The 18,667-nt window shown below is 31.7% G+C and overlaps 1 long non-coding RNA gene across 5 annotated transcripts in view; it reads right to left on the bottom strand.

Moving 5' to 3' along the window:
* LOC148581255 (uncharacterized) overlaps positions 1 to 15,506 on the bottom strand; it is a 35,269-nt gene extending 19,763 nt beyond the window's left edge. Inside the window, exons 1-2 of one of the 5 annotated variants that reach the window (XR_015907476.1) lie at positions 14,904 to 15,506; positions 1,675 to 1,876 (exon numbers count right to left, since the gene is read on the bottom strand). This is a non-coding gene — a long non-coding RNA (uncharacterized LOC148581255). Of the gene's footprint in view, positions 1 to 1,674; positions 1,877 to 3,578; positions 7,889 to 14,903 lie in introns of those variants that run through there. The other 4 variants (XR_015907480.1, XR_015907477.1, XR_015907481.1 and 1 more) reach the window with 4 other exon arrangements.
* Positions 15,507 to 18,667: the final 3,161 nt, after the last annotated feature.

Here is an 18,667-nt window from a genome sequence, read left to right as displayed (position 1 = left end):
ACAGTAATTATGGAACTGTTTTTGTTGTTCAGATGTATTTTTTTTATTTAATTGTTTAGTGTTGTGTTTATTGTTGTTGCTGATTGTTGCTGTTTGTTCTTGATAGTTTTGATTGGTGATGTTTGTTCACTGCTGTATTTATTCTTATTGTTCTTGATTGTCGCTATTTTTTTCTTGTGCTATTTGTTTTTTGAGTTGCTGTTTTTCATGTTTTTGCTGTTTTCCATGTTATTTTTTAATGACTATTTGATTTCTGGTTCCTATATGTTTAGTATCTCTGAAGATATTGATTGCTGGCATCCTGAAATCTTGAAGCAGGAAGTAATGTTTCCAGAACCTGATAGTTATAAGCCAACCATAGAAGGAGCTTTACCAACAAATACTATCTGTTCAATTTTTATTAATGGAACCCGCAGACTTGAGTCTATGGATATCTCTGATTTTAAATTTAAAAGATATTTTAATATTTTAACTTATGCATTGCAAATCAATGCAGCCTGATCTGCTGCTATTCACTCTTTTCTTTTTCAAAAATCACTCATCTATCACAATTTCTTCTTATCAGTTCAATTTTTTTCTCATTTCATTTCATGTAATCATATATTCATGTTCTTTTTCTCTTCCATAATTAGTTGCTCTTTTTATTCATTGAAAAAATAATTTGTCTATTTAATTTAGTGTCATCACTGCCTTGCTAATGCTAATGCTAATACTAATGCTAATGCTTAGTGCCTGAATGCTCTATTTTAAACTTTTGATATGTTGTATAATATACTGATTTTGTTGTTTTTAGTGTTTAATTTAGTGTCCTCACTTCCTTGCTAATGGTCTGTTTAATTTAGTGTCATCACTGCCTTGCTAATGCTAATACTTGGTTACTGAATGCTCTGTTTTGAACTTTTGATATGTTGCATAATGTATTGATTTTGCTATTTTTAGTGTTTAATTTAGTGTCATCACTCATCACTGCCTTGCTAATACTCTGTTTAATTTAGTGTATCACTTCCTTGCTGATGCTAATCCTTGGTTACTGAATGCTCTGTTTTGAACTTTTGATATGTAATATAATATACTAATTTTGCTGTTTTTAGTGTTTAGTTTAGTGTCATCACTGCCTTGCTGAATGATGTTGCTAATGTACTGGTGTTGTTGTTTTAGTGTTTTGATAATGTACTGGTATTGCTGTTTTAGTGTTTTATAATGTGTTGCTGTTTTATTGTTGCTGTTCGATAATATACTAGTTCTATTTTAGGGTTGCTGATGTACTTTTGATCTTTTAAGATTTATATTAGACTATAATTATATTTTAGGGTGTTTAATTATAATTTATTTATTGTTTATTCTAAAACGATTTTTTTGGTTGAACCACCGATTAGACTGGTTGGACCAGTAAACCAGTGACTAGAGCGGTTTGATGACCGGTCCGGTTCTCAGAACATTGGTGCACGCACATGCTCTGTTTTTACAAAAAAATTTTCTTCAAAATTTCAAGGCATCAAGCCTTAGCTCAACCAAAATTCAACCCCAAAACATCCAAAACTTAACAAAATCATGATCCATACAGAAATTAACCTAGCAAATCTCAAAATTAAACTACTTCTAAGCTAACTAAAATAAGCAAACATGCAATAAAGTCAAATTATAAACAAAAAGTGAAGGTAAGAACAATGTTACCATAGTGGGGTGTCTCCCACCTAGCACTTCTATTTAGAGTCCTTAAGTTGGACTTTATTGAGAAACTCTCATCAAACCTCTTTGAAATCCCACCCAAGCTTGTATTCTCCAAGGCTTTTGAGATTCAAAACTTGTGCACCCAAATCTTGTTGTGAATTTCTTGCATTCCATCTAGGTAACAATCATTTAAAATTTCCAATTCCTATAACACAATAGCAACAAAACTCACAATGAAATGGGTGAGAATTTATAGGATAAAAAGGAAATAAAAAACCAAAGGTAATAAGAACAAATAAAATGAACTCCTAAAACTAGCAAAAACAAGCACTCAATCAAAAACAAACTATTCACATATTCACTTATTAACATATTCACAATAACCAAGAAAATAAGCAAGCAACATATGCACAATCAACCAAAAATAAGCTATTCACAATATTCACAATATGCACAATAGCCAACAATATAACACCATTGCAACTCCCCGACAACGGCGTCAAAAAATTTGATGAAGGAATTTTTTTTCTTGATCTAGATTTTCACAAAATAGAATCTTTTCGTTGCAAGTATAGTCTAAATCAACAATCAACTCCCAATCAAATTTTAATTCTAAAAATTGTCACAATTCAAAACAAATATAAACTGGGAGTTTTAAGTCCCGGGTCGTCTTCCCTAGGAGTTGCAATTAAATGCTCAATCATTGGCTATGGGAGATTTTGGGAGTTTTGATTATAAGAGGCAAGAATTAAAATAGCAAGTAATTAAATAGAAAGCAAGTAAAGCAATGAAAATAGAAATTAAATGGCAAAAAGGGCTCTTGACAAGAATTAGAAAATTAAGTATTCCTATCCTAGTCATGAACCACAAACATGGTAATTGTGTAGAATTAATCCCAATTAGTCAATCCTAACATCGAGAATTAGTCAAAAGGGCATATTTGGTCCCAATCCACAAGTCCTAGCCAACTCTATTAATGGAAGGCTTAGAGTTAGTAGAAACCAAATCAACTAACAATCCTCACACAATGTGGAATGGACATCCACCACTCAAGTTCACCCAATTACCCAATTTTCCAACCAAGAGTGTGAAAAACTAGGCAAAAACTAAGCCAAGCATTTTGTCAAACACTTGGTGTGCATGAAAATAAAATCAAATTAAATTGCAATAAAATTAAATTCTAAAGCTACCAAGAGCAAGAAAATAATAATAACAATTAAAGGAAGCAACAATTAACATGAAAACATGAATTGCATTAATTAAAATTAAAATTAACAAGAGTATCCATAAACATAAAAGTGACAAAATTGAGAAATTAACAAGACAAACTAAGGAAATTAAGGCAATAGAACAAAGAAAAGTAGAAGAAACTAGATGAAAACAAGAATTAAAAAGAGGGATTACAAGGAAATTAAACTAAGAAACCCTAGTTTTAGAGAGAAGGGAGATTTTCTCTCTCTAGAAAATGACCTACATTATGCTAAACTAACCCTAATTTCTCCCCTCCCCCCATCCTCCCTTTTCACATGGAATGATGGCCACTTTGATATAGCAAGAATCAGCTTCAGAAAGTCCCAAAACGGGCTCTAGAGGCCCAGAAATCACCCCCAGCTATAAGACACAAAACTTTTAAAAAGTCTTATTATGATCAAGTCTCAAATCATATAATTATTTATAGTCTTAATTTCAGAAATTATTTTATTAAAGATAATTAAAGCAAGTTTTGATTAATTGAATTTGAAATAAATTAAGATTATTATCCAATTTTATAATTATTGGATTATTTTCTATATTTAAATCATAAAGTTGGTAGTTATGAAATAATAATAATTTTATATGACTTGGAATAAATAATTAATATTTTAAGATATTAAAGCTGCTGCTTTAGAAAATAAAGAAATTAATTATAGTATTTCTAATTTTTAGATTTGAACATTCTATGAAAAATAATTTATAAAAGTGATGAACAAATAGTATTTTTATATATTATTATTGTTGGATTAAAATTTATTTTTAATTACTATACTATCCCTACCTTTATTTGAAATTACTAAACTAACCCTAACCTTAATTTTTCACACAACACCCTTACCCTTTTTCCCCTAACCTTCAGCCGCCGAAACCCTATTCCAATTGCCCTCTTCTCAGACCCAACAACAGTGACACAAACCCTTCCCCTTTCTCAAATCATTCGCAGCAATACTGGGGAAAAGGAACAAAGAAAGAATGGGTCAAAGAGAGAAGGAGCGGAGCTGCGATCAGAAGAGGAGATGAACCGCGCTGCTGTCGCCATTCAGCTCGCCGCCACCGCGCTGTGCAGAGCTGCCGCCACCATGCCACGCCTCGCCGCGAGCTGCGCCTCACCACCGCCCAGCTTTCCGTCGCGCCAGTCACCCAAACCAGAGGAGCAGAGAGAGAGATCGGGCACAGAGAGAGACACGAAGAGGGAGAGCAGTCACGCATCCAGCTACATCCTCACTGCCGCGGGAGGAAATCATCGCCGTCAGCTTGGCACCAAGCTCCCATGGCCGGCACCGTTGCAATACAGTCGCCATTCCTTCAGAGCTGCCACAGCTGAGTCGCTATGAAGAGGAGTCCGCTGCTGCGACGCCGCTGCTACCGTGACTGTCGCGGTGTTCACCGTGTCCCTGGTCACCGCCGGCTGTTCTGATGCTGTCATTGGAAGCTGCCGTTCTATCACTGTCACTGCCGGAGAAGGGAGCTGCGTCTCTGGGATTCTGGACGATGGGAGTGGTTCTGTGACTTTCGGGACCCCCGTCGAAGCTTCTGGCTGTTTCTGCCGTCGCCGGAAAACTTTGCCAGTAAGGGTTTTAATTGAGGTTTTTGTCTTTTTGGATTTCGAGAAGGTTTTGATGCTGCGTGGTTATTATAGTTGATCCACCGGAGCTTCTGGCCGCTACCGGAGCTGTTGCCGGGTCGGTTCGGAATCGCAGCTACCTCATTTTGGAATTTCGGTAAGTAAGTATGTTTCGAAAAGTCTCGCATTAGTATTCCGTTGTGTTTAGTTAATGAATCTGAGCTTTGGTAATGTGGGATTGAGTCCTGATTTTTACATATTGCGAGTAGATTTGTTGTGGTTGCTGAGAGAACAGTTTGGAGCTGAGGTTGCGGCTGCCGCAGTTACGGGCTAAGAGGAAACAAGTTGTGATGAGTTTTAGAGTTTTCAGGTTTCGACAATTGAGGTAGGGGCTATTTTCCGAAAACTATGTTTTATATATTGGAATTATTACATATTGATACTAATGTGAGACAATGTCTATTTGGTGATTCTATCAGTCTTATGTATTGTGTGGTTGTCCTGAATGATTACGAACATTTGTTTGACTGGATTGTTGTGCGGCTTTGTGAAACGTAATATTTTTGAAGTTGATTCTTTTAAAGATTTGAGATCGAGTTTAATCCGATGGGAATTGATTTGAGTTGAGTTAATTTTCTTGATAATGTGAAAAATAGAATACCATTTGTGGATTCAGCCTGGTTTGCTTTAATTGATTTGGTTTTGATAAATGAATTGCTGCTGAACTGTTTCTTTAAGGTTTTGGAAATGAGTTTAATCGGTTGATAATGATTTGATTTTGAAACGGTTTCCTTGAGATATGAAAATGAGATTACTGTTGGATTTAGCTTGCTTTTGAACTGATTTTTGGATTCTGGATTGTTGAGAAGGATTGTGGAACGGTATAGTTAGAATCCGAACCGGGTGGCAAAGTCCAAGTTTTAGGGGAGGTGCTGTCGAAATTTCTATAAAAATCCTAGACTTTGTTTTAAAAGTTATTTATAAAGGTTTGGATTTGGAAAATCGTATTATTTGACTTATTAAGAAAATATTTATGTTTTCGAGCTTAATTTATTTAAGTAAACCATATGTCTCGAGTTTGATTTACTTAGAAATGAACTATTTTACCATTTGAATCACCGAAGGAAAGTATTATGTTCTAATATTGGTTTTAACATAAAAAGGGCTTTTGCTTTTGGTTAGACATAAAGGTTTTGTTCAAAGGAGCTTTTAGTGATTTTAAAGGAAATTGGACTTTGACTGAATAATTGTGTTTGTGACATTTTGGAAGAAGTCAGAGAATTGATTTAAGGAGGAACCTGAAAGTGGTTTTTATTTAAATGAATCGGTTCCGTTTCAAGTGAATTGACTTTGGATTGGGTTGGGACTTGTGACTTTATATGATCCGGTTTTACAATAAACTCTATTTTTATTTGCTTAAACCAAGGATCTATGATTTTAAGAATTCCAATGAATTTTAAGAAATTGAGATAGGTTGCCCTTCCCTAAAGTCTTGAGACTCGGCTGAGAAAATTTTATTATCGAATCCTATATTAGGATGAATGATTTTGAATCCTTAACAGGAAATTTTAATTTGCCATGGTTTTGGAAGTTTTGGAAAGAGGATGTTGAGAGTGGCTTTGTTTTTAAAAGGGGAACTTACTTTGAGTAAGAGTGGCTTATGAGCCTGAGATGATTTGAGAAATGAGAACTTTAAAGCCAAGGCTGAAAAAATCTGAAACTCGATTTCAAAGCGAAGTGAATTGAGAAAAAGTGATTTATAGCTTTGAATAATGATTTTATGAATTTGATGATGTTGGATGGTAGAAGTGCTATTTTGTTATGAGCCGGAATGACTGTGTATGATAATGAATTATGGCTGATTGCAGAATATGTTATGAGCCAGATGGCTGACTATGAGTCATGAATTTAAGCCGAAAGGCTAAAATGAATGTTGATTTATGGCTGAGAATAAATACATATATGCTGAGATATTGATATTGTGATTTTGCACTTCCACCTATCTGAGACACGAGTTTTTCTGGGTTAAAGCAGTGGCTAGCCACCACGTGCTCCAAGTTAAGTCTTGATACTCTGCTGACCCTATGTCGTAAGTGTGGCCGGGCACTGTGAAAGTCCCAGATGAGCTTGCCCCCGTAAAGATACATTAGTGAGGGTGTTGGATATATATGAGATTATTATTTATGTTGAGTATAACTCGAGTTGGGGATGCACGACAGAGGGACAGTCCAATGGTTAGCTACCAGGACTTGTCGGGTTGGCTTTATAACCGACACATGATATCATCAACCACTAGGATAGGCATGCATCATATGCATCTATGTGACATTATTTTGGTGTGCATATTGTACTTGGTTTGTCTTTGTGATTACTTGTGATTAACTGCTAATTGTTCTACTTGTAGTAACTGTTTGGTTGTGCTTGAACTTTCCTATTTGTGTTTGCAAATGAGATTCTGTTGGACGGTGGTGATTGGTTGTTGGTTGGATTGTTTAGGCCTAGTGCTGTGGTTGATCATGAGGTGGGTCGAAGGCCATATCTGGTTGATATTTCTGGTTTGGAAAAGTATAAAAGGCTAAGTTGGTTCAGCATAGATAAACCTTTTGAAAGATTTTTGAATTTTAATTTACATGAACAGTTTCCTCTTTCAGAAATGATTTCAGATTTTTCTTGATAGTAAACCTTTACTTTTGAAAAGAGGCATAAGGCAGTTATTGATCACTGAAATGATTTTATCTCACGTATCCTATTATAGTAATTCTCAGAAACCCTCTATTGAGAACCCTTTCGAGGATGATATTCTCACCCCCTACAAATTTTTCCTTCTCAGGATATGGATGCAGAAGTCACACGAAGAGTTTATCTAGTTGTTGTCGTGATGTTTTGTATTGCTTTAGTTATTGCTTATTGTTCCCTCGCCTCTATCTTTATACATTATGTAAGAGGGATAGGAATTGTGTTGGTTAATGCTTGTAGTGTGTGTGTGTGTGTTCTTTGTGAGTTTTTGTAAGTTGCATTGTACGTATGGATGTACGTTGTATAACAAAAGTATTTTGGAGCGGTATTGCGGTTTAAAGTTTTAAACATGCTCATATTTTAGTATTAAATAGTATAAGAGTCGTCGTAATGTCCGAGCTATCAGAGTTGCGCAGCCGGAAGCGTGAGCTTTGATAGTTAGGGTGCTACACCAGCGATTTGCATTAATGAGGTCACGTGTTGGGACTTGTGCGTACGTACAGATCTGTGCGTGGGCACAGGTGCTGATTTTGACTCTTATGCGTAGGCACAGATGGTGTGCGTGGGCACTCTCTAAAATGCTTTCTCCTTTGATTTCTTCATGTTTTCTCCCAATTCCATGCTTTTCTTCCACTCTTATCAAGCCATTCCAACCTATTACATCTGAAATCACTCATCAAAATCATCAAGGCACCGAATGAGATAAAAGAGATTAAATTAAGCACAAAATAGCATGTTTTCACAATTAAGCTCAATTTAGGGAGAAAACACAAAAGTATGCTATTTAGATGAATAAATATAAGTTTATATGATGAAATCCACTCAAATCAAACCAAAATATATCTTCAAATATTGATTCATCACTGACGGCTCGTCAATCGGAGTTTCGAATCAAAAGTTATGGTGATTTGAATTTTGGCCAAGGGTTTGCTCTCTCCTTCTCCCCCTTTTCCTATGGCTTCAGCGTGTTTCATCTTAGGGAAGAGGGAGGAGCCGAAGAAATTTGGATCCTCTAAATTTTAAATTTCACTTTAGAGAGTAAAGTGTGATCTCTCACCATTTATTTCATAAGTAAGACCAAGAGAAAATATAAAAGAGAAACTATTTAAGAGTAAGAGATCACACTTTACCCTCTAAAGTAAAAATTCAAAATTTTGAGGATCCAAATTCAGAGCTGAAGCTCATTTAATTGGGTGAGTGGGGTTGGGCCACGGACCCGTTAAATTGGATCAAATTCTTTAAAATTAGTGACAAAATTCTTATTTTAATTAGTTCTATCTCATTAAACTATAAAATTCTATTTTCTAATTTCTTTAAATAATAATTAATTTATTCATTAATTATTTACTAATCTTCCGAGTTTTACATGTAATGCTGTCACGTACGACAATCCGTTAATTATTTAACTTTGACCTCACAGTAGGACTACATTGAAACTAAATGAAACTTTTTTGAATTCAAATAAGACACTTTAAACCTTAAAGACTAAAACAAAATTATACCCAAACGTAAGGGACTAATTTAATACTTTACCCTAAATAAAAAATTAATAATTGGTTATTTTTGTCGAACATAATTCATCTTTTACAAGTAAAACGTTAGTTTTGTTCTTTTATTGTTAGTTTTGTCGGCGTTTAAATCTTTCATGGTCGAAAATGGTTATTCATTCTTTTCATGTTAATTTTTAATGAATAAAAGACCCAACCCACTTCTTATCCATTTTTACGAAAAACAAGGCTTTTTGTTTTAAAAAAAAAAGACACCTTATCCCTCAATCTTTTTATTTTAGGATAATACAATTTTTCTGTTAAAAAAATTATTAAATAGTAACAAATTAATTTGTGGGAGTTTTATTTGTAATTTATGGGGGTTTTAAATCTCCATAAAGTTCTTTTCAATAATATAACCAATTATAACTATTACTACCACCACTTTCTTCATCCTCATCATGATCACTTCTACCTCTACTATTTCTGTTATGTAACCATACTTTATCATCATCGTTATCTCTTCTACTGTTATCATCACCAATACGAATATCATCAACGTTAATGTTATTTTATTTCATTTCTTGTTCGATATTATTTTTTTCTTTAAAAAATATTCGTACTATAATTACTTATTTTTTTTTCCAGTGATATCATTTCTAGCAATGGTCTTTCTTCACTTAATTATCATCGGTGAAAGAATTTTTCAAAAATAAACTTATTAATAGTTTGTGAGAGTTTAAAACCCCACCAATTATAAATAAAACCCCCACAAAATTATTCATTATTATTTAATGAATAACAGAGGAATTATATTGTCCTAAAATAAAAAGATTGAGGGTCGAAATGTCCTTTTTTTTTTTTGGTAAAAATGAGTGGTTTGTCCTTCATGAAAATGGACAAAGTCAGGTTAGATCTTTACTCGCTCATACCTAATAATAGGAGTATTCAAATTCAAACCGATCCGAATTAAATCGTTCATCCAATCCAATCCAAATCAAAAACCGATTAAAACCGCACTAATTTAAATTTGATTGAATTTTATTTTTTGCAAACCGCATAGATCAGATTGGATTTTGAATCTATTTGTCAAAACCGATCCAATCCAATCCAAACTGCACAATGTACTATAATATTATTTTATTATTAAATTTATACTTTTATTTATAATATGTTCAATTTATTAAAATTTTTTATATTATTCATACATTATTATTTAATAAAAATTTTATGTTCAAAATAAAATTTATTTTAACTAATCTATATTTTTATCTCTATTATTATGTTATTGTTGATTTTTTAAAATATTATTGAAACTTGTTATGTCATTATTGGTTATTTAAAATTGGTTATTTAAAATTTGATGTTAAGACTTGTTATGTATATTTAATATTTTAGTTTTATAAAATCATAAATCCATCTAATCCGAATTGAATCGGATTTTTTTTTTAAAAAATCATCAAATCCAAATTGTATCGCAAGTAAAATAAGTGTTTGGATCGAATAACTTTTTGACTCAAAATCGATCCAAAGCCCACCACAAACATCCCTGCTTGCTTAATAGCACATTGTAAAAATTGTTGGAGCCATTAGTTTTCCTATGTTGTGAGTAGTGATCATGGATTCTTCTCTATGACACTTTCTTTTTTTTAAAAACAAATAATTTTTATTTATTTTATCAAATATAATTATTATAATTTTTTAAAAGCAATTCTTACAAATTAAGGAAGATTCGTAGTAATAGTAATCAGATTCAACATTGAAAAACAAAAGTAAAACTAATACCAACCTCATTTTTAGGGGTGGCAAAACGGGTCGAGCCCGTCGGACCGATCCGCTAAACCCGTTAAAAAAGGCGGGCCGGGCTAGGAATTGGAGCCCGCCAAATTAAAAAAATCCGCCAAACCCGCACCGCCAAATTGGCGGGTTTTGGCGGGGCGGGACGGGCCGGTCCGCCGAGCCGAAGATTTTTATTTTCTTTTTTTTAATTAAATAAAAGAGTGATTACTATTATAAAATTAATAATTATAGAATTTTTAAACACGTTTTTTTCATTTTTTGTTTTTATTCTTTTTTGAGTTATTAACTTTATTTATTTTATTTTACAATTTTGTATATATGCTCAAATTATGTGACTTATTTTTTAAAATAAAGATGATTCTATTGACAAATATTATTTTGAACAATTTTATTGAAGTTAAAAATAAAAAAAATAGTAAAAAAATTATATTATAATTTGACTATTTTTTAGTTGTATTTGATTTTTTAATTATTATTTTTTGGTTAATTTTAATGAATTTTATTTTTCAAAAAAAAAAAAAGAGTCAAGCGGGCTAGCCCGCCAACCCGCCATAAAACGGGGCGGGCTAGCATTTTGAACCCATTTTAGTTGGCGGGGCAGGCCGGTCCGTCCCGTTTATGTGGCGGGCCTAGGCGGGGCGGGGCGGGTTGGGGCGGGCCAGCCCTCTTTGCCACCCCTACTCATTTTTAGTTAAAATTTTTACTTTTTATTTCTTTCATTTTAAGGTTGTTTGATCTGCATTTTTAATTATTTTTAAATTTTTGTAAAACAAATAAGACCAACAATGAAAGCAAAAATTTTATTATTTTTATTATTCTTTATATAAAATTTTTAAAATAAAAAATATAAATCAAACATACCTTAAAAAATGAGCCCCACTCACATGTTTACGATAAGAACATCATTTTCTTCAAACGGTGATGTGACTTCTTTGGAGATGCAACACATATCCAATAAATTTTCTCATTTAATTAGACTAGTAAAGATTCTCTTAACCTGGTTGGTTTGATACAGCAAAATTAAAATAGACCGATTTAGAGTGTTTACGGTTTGACACAGGCTTTTGAATTTTTTATTGCATCAGGTTGACCTTTGACATTACTTAATATGAGTTTTGAGGAACAAATTGAGAGCTATTATATGCTAATTAGTCCAATTAGTCCAATTAGAAGAGTAACATCTAAAAAATAAATAAATATTTTACAAACATAACTAAATCATTTGTTTAAGATATACATCAAAAATTAACCAAGACTATCATTAATGATTATAGAAAACCAAACGTTTTACTATTTTCAAGTTATATTGAACATTCTCGTTAGTCAAGTCTAAACAACTATAAACAAATATGCATCATTTGTTTAGTATTTATTTTAAGACTTATGTTTTTATTTTACTTTTATTGTTTTAGACTCAATTATTTTTTTGGTATTTTTAGACTCAATTATGATTTGTCCTATTTTCCCTTAGTGAACTTTTCGAGTTGGGTTAGACATGGATCTTCTGTTCTGGGCCTGGGGTAGGCTGATGGTGTAACGACCCTCCCAACAAAACACCATACTTAAGCCATAGACGTCACAAGACTTTTCTGTTATTACCTACATAATATTAAGCCTCCTCTACACGTTAACTTGTCGACAGTTTTACCAAAAACTAAATTCTTTTCCATCAAGTATGAATGTATATCAAAAAGCACATTTACATAATTCATACGGATAATACATAATAATTATTCAAAAGAATTCAAATACAAAACCTACCCCTCTATAAAAAAAAAAAAAAAAGTACAATACTAAAACATCAAGGACGAGGGAAAATAAACCCAAAAGTAACTATCCGAAACAAATCTTTCATTCGTTCTGTCTGTATCTCAAGGTTTTAGAAAATTTAGGGTGAGAACAAACCACATATTCTCAATACAGAACGCAAATGCCACAAAAAGAAATAATAAATACAAATAGTTAACTCGTATTCCAAAAACAATTTTCTTTATCAAACCTAAAAATTTCTTAAATCTTAACACAGTTTTACGTTCCTAATCAGTTCTCAGTCACACTAACCATTCCTCAAACATATAAATCAATTCTCAATTACCTCAATACATTCATGACCAACAACACAAGTAAGACACCCAAATCAATACACAAATAGGTCGCAATGAGACAAACAGCACAATCACAAAAAATAAAATAAACAAACACAATCCAATGCAATATGATGCATGCCTGTCTCTAGTGTAAACCATGAGCTCATGCAACGGTTGTTTATTCGCATCCCGACTTACCTGAGGTTATGCTCGGATATAGTTTCTCAACTCAATCAGTAATGCAACTCAAAGGTATGCGCTCGAAAGAGAAACAACTTTTTCGGTAGACATTCCTACCCCATACGTTTCTCCTTCTCACCAGATAATCTGCTCTGGTTCCGTCGGAGCGAACCTCACTCCATCACACCAGATAGTCCATTCTGGGTCCATTGGGGCTATCAATAATTCATCCCTACCCAACACGTTTTTCCTTCTCAGATAATTCGCTTTGGTTTCGTCAGAGCAACCTCACCCCTTCGACCTCACCCCTTCTCACCAAACAATTCGCTCTGGGTCCATCGATGCTACCACTAATCAAATCTGGTCCTGCCTAGAATATTTACTGCCAACTCTGGTCCTCACCAAAATATTCATACTTGGCCAGTACATCCATCCTGACCAAGGGCTCTTCTCCTAACCAATACATTTTTCCTGGCTGGGGATCTCTGCCTAGCCAATAAAATATGTCCTATATCATGTTTTATTAGTTCGGAGACTCTCCCTCACTGAGCACTTGTTTAGTGAGGTTTTAAACCAAGTTTTATCCTCATATTATATCATACGAAGAAGTTATGTAATTGTGAAGCATGTTCTGTTTTAATCGGTTTATTCATGAAAATTCAGTGAACTAGTCACCTTTCAAGTTATATAATTAATTACTCAAAATAGAAATGAATCACTTTGGACCTAATTATTCTAGACATCTCAATCTTTTGTTTGCCACCAGTTTTAAGTTAAAATTCAATCAGACTCAAAAGATATATGACTTGGAATTTGTTGTTTCAGAATACGAAAATAGGTTTTATGCAGAAAACGTCCAAACTTTCAAAAATCATAACTCCCAAGTTATAACTCAATTAATTCTGAAATTTTCAGGAAAGTAAGTTTAACATGTCAAAGTTTTATACAAAATTGATTTCACTCAAATTGGATGTCTAGAATAAAAGCATTAAATCGGGTAAGTTGACTAAAATTTTGTAACACTCTGTTCTGACACAACAACAGCAATATTATTTCCAACTTGAATAACTTTCTTTTTAGAGCTTGAATTGAGCTGAAAATTGGACAGGATATACTACACATACAAAGCTTCAATATTATTTTGGTTGTAACTCAAAATATTAAGGGAATCAAAAATTAAGTAGCTTGGAAGATGCTGTCCTCATCACTCAAAATTAACAATTTTAGCAGAGAAAAACAGATTTTGAAAAATCATATCTTCCATCCAATCTACTCGGTAAAAAATTCTGAAAATTTTAAGGGATGGTATATACTTCTTGAAGTTTATTAGAAAAATAATTTTATTTAAAAAGACCATCTAGATTGTTCCCAGAAATTCTTATAATTTGCTGTCAAGATTTTGCAGAATTTTTGCAGCAAGTGTATTGAAGCTATACTAAGTAAGTTTGGTTTCCTAAACTTCTAACTCCCATCAATTCTTCATTCTAACATATTTGTGGTTATTCCTACTTGTCTCATATATTATTACATCCCCAAGAGCATTAAATCATCATTCACCATCATGTACGCCCATGATACAAGAATTTTCAAACAACATAATCATCAATCATATATACAGTTCATCATCAACAATCATCATCAAACACAGCCACATGTATAGATACATAACTACCTAATCCTTACATTTACAAAAATACGGGCATAATCTCCTCTTGAAAATAGATTTAACCACCCTTAAGGGTTCTCCCAATCTCAATCTCAACTTATCCTAATTCAATTCAACATACAGCCCAGCATTATCCAATCAAATTTTCTCCATCAAATAATAATTCTCAATCAAACTTGCAAAAATATACACAAACATCAAGCAAGTCTAAATCCAACAACCAAATCAAAGAAATCCACATAACCGAGAATTCCAACAACCAATCATTTCCAAACAATCAGGAAACCAAACATAATCCACAACCATAATAACATGAAACCAGTCACCAATTACAGCCACAAATCAACCATTATCAATAATTAATTACACAAAATAATTATAATATATTTGCATTTATTTACTGAATCTCACAGGCATTTAAAAATTTAAAATCTTTAATTTAAAAATGCATCCCCTACCTAGATTAGTCGAACTCAGAAATTAAATGCAAAACCCTCTTTTTGTTCTGAAATCATTCCCGCAGCAGCAGCAGCAGCAACTTTCCACGGCAGTGATGATGATCGCAGCAAAACAAGGGATTCGAATTTGACGGAAATTAAATATGGAAATAGTTCTAGAAATTCAGGACAAGGCAGAGACTAAAATTGAATTAGAACAAGAACAAACAGACAATTAAATTGATGGCGGAATAGAACACGAAGCTGGAGCAGAATTAGGAGACATGCTGGATCAAAGTATTGACGCTGAACCTAAATTGGAACAAGGTAGCAGTGAGAGTTTCATAATAGAAATTGACTTACTGCAGCAGGGGAGATCAAACGAAGCACCAGCAGCTCTGGCGCTTAGAAGAACAGAAGCCAGAAGCCAAGACACTTGTTTTAGTGGTGGCAGCACCAACCCAATCAGCCTGGGCAGCAGAAACACGGTTCAATTCTTCGTGAGTCCCAACAACGTTGATGGTAGCAGCAGCAGTAGATGCGCCCATCGTCACGTTCTTCCCCTGCCTGCTCAGCTCCTTCCAGCGATGGCAACAACTCCAATTGGCGGCAGCAGCAACGCGGTCTCCCTCTTCTTCCCTTCTCCTCTCTTTTTCTTTGTCAGAGAGTGAATGAGTGATTGAGAGGGAGAGGGAGTGATTTTATGCATGAATGAGTAGCTGAGGGAAGATGAACGTGTCTGAGTGAAGTTGAGGGATGAGTGAGTCACAGTGATGATGAAGAAGAGAAGAACGCATGTATGTGTTGGAGAAGAGAGGATGATACACGTGTGAGTGATATGAGTGTGTCTAGGATTAGAAAAATATTTTTTTGGTGACTGGATTAGAAAAATATTTACTAGTAGTATAAGATTTTATAAAATATTTAAAATAAAATTATAATTTAGAACTAAAATATAATATCAAAAATAATTTTAGAAACACATAAAATTTATTAATATATCAATAAATTTAAATAATTATTTAAATTTTAAAATTTTAAATAATTATTTAAATTTTAAAATTTTAAATAATTAAATAAATAAATTTTTATTTTGTAAAATATAAATTCAAAATTTTAATTTAGTCAAATTATATTAGGTAACTTATACTATTTTTTAATGATCCAAATTTCAATTTCAATTAAACAAAATATCTAATTAAACTGAACTTATATAAAAATTTTAGTTAATGTAAACTCAAGTTATAACAAAAAAAATTAATTTAAATATTTTTAATAAAATAATTTTTAAAAATAAAAGCTCCAACAAAATAAGTTACAAGGTATTCATAATTAACAATTTAAAATAATATGTTTAGCAAAATATCAATTACTCAATTTAAATTATATAATTTTTATTATTTATTAATTACTGAAATTCTAATTTTGATTATAAAATATTTTATTATAATAAATTATATATGATAATTTTAGTCAATTTAAATTTCAACAGTCATAAAATTAATTTAATGATATCTAACAAAATAATTTTTAAATAAATAATTTAATTAAATAAAATAGGTTATAAATAATTTATAATAAAAATTTAAAAAATTCGGGTTGTTACAGTTGGCCAAGATCCCTGTCCAAAAAAAAAAAAAGAAAAAAACTAAGTGATATAAAAACTTTTGAATTTTATAGCTATTTTTTACTAATTTTGATGAATGAAATTTCTCTGAATTTCTTGAAAAACTTAAGTATGAATTGGAGTATCAAAAAATCAAAGTATGAATTGGAGTATCAAAAAATCAAATTGACGTAAAGTGATTTTCTTTTTTTAATTTTTATCTTATCCTAAGTTTTATTTCGTATAATTTAGTATCAGATTTTAAATATTAAATTAATTCTTATTAAACTATATTTAATCTCTATTTGTGTGTTTGTTTTTCTTGAGTCAAAGATAAAAATGTTATCTTCATTTATTTTTTGTGTGTCTGTGTTTGTTTGTGTTCTTAAGTTAAAAACAAAATAAATTGCACTTTTGTTCTTTTAGTATCATATCTTCGTTCTTGTTCCAAAAAAAAAATGTTGCATTTTAGATTACGTTTGTTTATAAGTATGGAACAATAAGACAGAAATACAAAGACACAAAAACATGTTAAAAATATGAAATATAAATAGAGATATTGTGTCTAAAAATACTAAATTAGTGTGTTTTGTGTTCATTCTGACAAAAAAAATACAAAAATATTAATAAAAGACACAATTTATTTTTTATTTTTTTAATTATTTTTATTAATTTTTTATAATAATATTTTTTATTGTTATATTTTTTTATTTTTTAAATAAAAAAATAAAAATAAATTAAACTTTATAATTTATTTTAATTTATTATTAAATAAAATATAAAAATATTAATTTTTATATTTTTATATTTTATATTTTATTCTTAATATCTTATTTTATCCTATTATCATAGCTAAATATAGTCTTAATATTCTCATCTCTTATGATGTTGGTCAATTACATTTGTCTAAGTCACCTTAAAGTGGATTTCTTTTGTTATTATTTTATTATTTTTTATTCATTTAATATTGTGATTCTCATTCTCCAGTGTTGCCCCTTCTCTTATTTATTTTTCTATGTCCTTTGTTCTTTGTTTGATTTTCTTTCTTTCTTTCTTTATTTTTATTTATTTATTTTCGTTCTAACTTGTTTCCTTTTAAGAGAGGTTTGATTTAAACCCAAAAAAAAAGTGAGCATCAGTAGCATTTTTTTCTTAAAAAAAAAAAAACCCATATAGTACAAGAATAATAAAAAAATAAATTATATATCTTAGATAATTTTCAATTTTGCTAGTTCACTTTTTTTTGGTCTTGTTAGTTTGGTCTTTATCTTTATTTTGATATATTTTGGTTTTTTTTTTATTTTTTTTTTACACTTGTGATTTAACTCTTCTTTAATTGATCAAATTCTTTTATTTTTATTTAGTTTTTAAAGTGTAACAACTAAAAAATTTTTAGAGTTGTAAAAAGTAAGAGTGATAAATTTAATAGAGGATAAAAATTAATTTTAAAAGTAAATACAAGTGTCCATTTTTAAGTAAAATACATGAGAGAGTGATATCTTTTTTATAACATTTTTGCAGGTTCATTGCTATGGCGATCCATTTTAAATAATATTTTAGTTGATATGAGGATAATGCAAAAGGGTCACTCAACACTTAATTAATCGCTTGAATGAATTAGAGAAATGGAGGCAGGAGGTGACACAAACATTGTCCAAAAGTACTAAACCTAGCACTTTCAAGAATCGGTGTCATTTTCATGAACCTTCTGATGACGGCTCTAGTGGGGATACAACACCTTGACACAGAACACAAGATAGCAATATCAATTCCATCAAAATGCAAATATCATTAATGAAACAAAATTGATATGCTCGTACTATTGGTAAGTGCACCAAATCGCATCAAGTAATATCATGATAAGTGGATATCGTTCCCACGAAGATTAACGGATTGAAACAAGCAACGTCTAATTGAATCTCTAATTAGATCAATCAAACATTGGCAAGAGAAAATTGGATCGTGATGTAGAGGAAATAACAGAGGAGAGAATTGATTTTGTTTCGATTATTGGGTGAGAGATGGCTTAGAGAGTTAGAAAAGTAATCAAGGATAGGGAATATTAAAAGCTTCGGAGATGTTGAATTCTTTAGAAAAAGCAATCCTTGTTGTAACATCCTCACTATCAGAATGTCACGCTTTCGGCTACGCCAATCTGATAGCAAGAATATTACGACAA

This window comes from Arachis ipaensis, chromosome B10, assembly GCF_059453495.1.
Source record: "Arachis ipaensis isolate K30076 ecotype BB chromosome B10, ASM5945349v1, whole genome shotgun sequence".
NCBI lineage: Eukaryota > Viridiplantae > Streptophyta > Magnoliopsida > Fabales > Fabaceae > Arachis > Arachis ipaensis.
This window is presented reverse-complemented; position numbering and strand designations above follow the sequence as displayed.